The following is a 3,206-nucleotide window of genomic DNA, read 5'->3' on the forward strand; positions in this document are numbered from 1 at the left end:
CTGGCACGAATCCAACCCGTTTATTTTCGTGTTATTCGTGTCAGCCCGTTAACGACCCAATTAATAATCATGCGGTCTAAACCCATTTATCTCGTGACGTTTCATCGTGTCGTGTCCAAAATTGCCGGCCCTACTTGGCGTAGCAAAAAACAGGGTGTAGTTGCAAGGCGCAGTGCCGAGGCTGAATATAGGGCTATGGCACATGGAATTTGTGAGGCAATCTGGATAAACTGACTACTGGAAGAACTAAGAATTGATTGTGAGCTCCCTATGCAGCTCTATTACGACAACAAAGCTACAATCAGCATAGCACATAATCCGGTTCATCACGACAGAACTAAACACGTGGAGGTGGACAGGCATTTCATCACAGAGAAAATTGAGTAGAATAATCAGTGTGGGATATATTCCCTACGAAGTAACAAGTGGCTGATATTCTCACAAAAGGACTGCACGGACCAGCATTTGAAGCATTAGCAAGCAAGCTCGGACTCAGAGACATCTACGTCCAAGCTTGATGGGGAGTGTCGGCGGATCAAATCAAATTGATTTAATCGGATTTTACTGGATTAAATCAATCTAAAATATTTTGAATTAATTTGAAATATTCAAATCTTCCTTATTGATTATCCGGTTGTTTAGGATTAGGTTTTAGTCAATAAAATATGATTTGATTGTAACAGCAAATAAGCCACATTATTAGGGAGGTTTTCTTTATTCTGTTATTCTTTGTTGCCTATTTAACTGTATTTTCTGCCACATTAATAAAATATCGCAGATCATTCCTTTCAAATCTGCTTTCAGAGTTCGCCACCAAAGCGTAGACGTCAACCTCATCAATCAAGTTGATGGCGATTCTAAATAGCAAAAAGGTGAGAGAGAATAACACAAAAGAAGAGAAAAAAGCGAAAAACATGCAGAGAATGAAAAACTTATGCTTCAGGGGAGGGGGGAAAGTGCACAGAAGACAACAAAATAGATAAACAAAAACTTTAAATAGTAAGAATGTTAGAGCAGCTACAATAAACACTCTGCATTCTAATATTCTATAGTTACTAGTTGAGGGATGAGCGTGTTATGCTTCTAAATTTATTGCAGATATTTTAATCAAATTTATAGAAAGATAGCTTTGTTTTGTTTTCTTCAGACATATAGTGGTCTTTTTTCTTTAAAAAACAATTTCTTTCAAAAAGCACAAATGTCACTAAACAACAACAAAACTAAAACCAACTAGCAGCCCATCAAAACACACCCAAGAAAAAAAAAGGAAAAATTTGAGCCTAATAAAGTCCTAAGGTACATCATACCTCAAAAAATGAAACAAGAAAGCAACATAGGGGAAAAGAAGGTTACACACACCACCACTTTGCAAGGTTGAATAGAAAATTGCAGCTACTAGGAAAACAGTGGGCCTCTCGACCATAGAAGCTTAAAGACATCTGCACGTCAAATCGTCATCATAACCAGTAACAAATTCCTTGAACACCACTGCTGCATCACCTTCAAAACAGTGAAACGAACAAAGACCGCACAATAGTGAACTTCTGTTAATGCACATCTGTGATGTTTTCTAACTATGACAATCCTACTATTTTTTTCCCTGAACATCTGAATTTCGCACATGTTTTTTTTATTAGAGAACAATAATAAAATTAAAGTTCAAGTCCATAAAATGGGATACGGTACATCCTAAAAGTTAAAATTTAAAGTCACCATAGAACAATCAAGAAGTACCATAAAAGGAGCGTCCAATATCATAATCTTGAACCTTTCAAACATTGGAAGCTTAGTTCACTAGCTATTTCTCACTTCCCAACAGAAAAAAATGAAAAAGAGGCAAGGACTGACCAAAATCTAAGACATGATGCAGATCATGGGATACTCAATGTTCACTAGGCATGCTCTTAATGATATCAGAGTCACCTAGATCAATAATGCTAAGGCAGCATACTCTGTAGTATTTTCCACATGTTGTTCCCAAGTCTACACTGTTGCCATTGTAATGATGAACTCCCGAAAATAATTTTAACGCGCTAAAAGTCTTCATTTCCGCAAATTTCAACAACTTTCAGACCCCCATTACTAAACCGAATCAACTTCATCAAACTAACACAAAATGCACACTTAATCAAAAAAATGCTCACTTAATAAAAAAAAATGCTATGTATCACGATTTGTTATAATTATTTCATTATCACTCTGAACACAAATAATGCCAGGCAAAAATTTTAATCTGTACTACTGCACCAAGAAGGTCAAGAAAAATCACACGCAAGTAACTAAATAAACCCCTGAGTAGGCAACAACAAAAAATAAAAAAAGAAAGGAAGAAAAGAAAAGGGGATAAAAAAAAAGAACAGCTAATGGAAGTCATAGGTGTATAGTGCCAAGCATGAAATTTTATTGTCTCCTAAATAAAGGAATGAACAGAAGATTTCAAAAATGTAAGCAAAACAGAGAGACACAACAAATGGCAAAACCACATAAGCATTGCTCCATAAAAACCAATTCAATCTTAAATCTAATTCCCCATACTTTCATGTAAACAGTTCACATTCAACAAAAAAGTACAATTCAGCAATAACGGTTTTCATAATTTCTCGTTCAAATGATCCAATCCTATCACACATAGAAAAACAACAAAAACATAGAGAACCCCAGATCCAAAAGACAGATATGCGAAATAATTAAGCAAAACCCCAAATGAGTGAATACACCAAAAAGATCCAGCTTCCGAATCTTATAGAAACAAAAGGTGGAGCTAATCAATTACCTAACAGATTCTTGGACCTATAAACAATGGCCATATTACAGTGCTCGTATTTAACACTAAAACATGCACTTCTTCATATATTATGAAAACTCTCAGCAGTTTTAAGCAGAAGAAATTACCTTAAAACATAAACCATGACAATATCCAATAGCATACCGCCAGAATTAGAAGATACACCCAGTAGTTTCCGTCACTATTAAGCTGATGAAAGAAAGAACCATTTAAGGTAAATTTAATCCAATATGAAATAAATTTTAAGGAGAAATAAGAAAATTTAATTTAAGTAATGAGTACGGAAAAAATAGAAATTAAATAATTTAGATACCATAGCTAAGGAGGTTCATTATTTATATTGATATCTTTTGTGAATAACACTGTAAGACTCCAATAAGATTGTACCTGCAATAAATCAATATGGAGCATAAAAAATATT

At 34.7% G+C, this 3,206-nt stretch overlaps 1 long non-coding RNA gene across 1 annotated transcript; it reads right to left on the reverse strand.

Annotated features, from left to right (window-relative positions):
• Positions 1 to 1,478: 1,478 nt before the first annotated feature.
• On the reverse strand, positions 1,479 to 3,174 carry LOC112093534. Its single transcript, XR_002903106.1, has 3 exons — positions 3,099 to 3,174; positions 2,893 to 2,974; positions 1,479 to 1,500 (listed from the first exon to the last, which is right to left on the reverse strand). It is a non-coding gene; the product is annotated as an uncharacterized LOC112093534 (long non-coding RNA).
• Positions 3,175 to 3,206: the final 32 nt, after the last annotated feature.

This window comes from Morus notabilis, unplaced genomic scaffold, assembly GCF_000414095.1.
Source record: "Morus notabilis unplaced genomic scaffold, ASM41409v2 Scaffold327, whole genome shotgun sequence".
Classification (NCBI taxonomy): domain Eukaryota; kingdom Viridiplantae; phylum Streptophyta; class Magnoliopsida; order Rosales; family Moraceae; genus Morus; species Morus notabilis.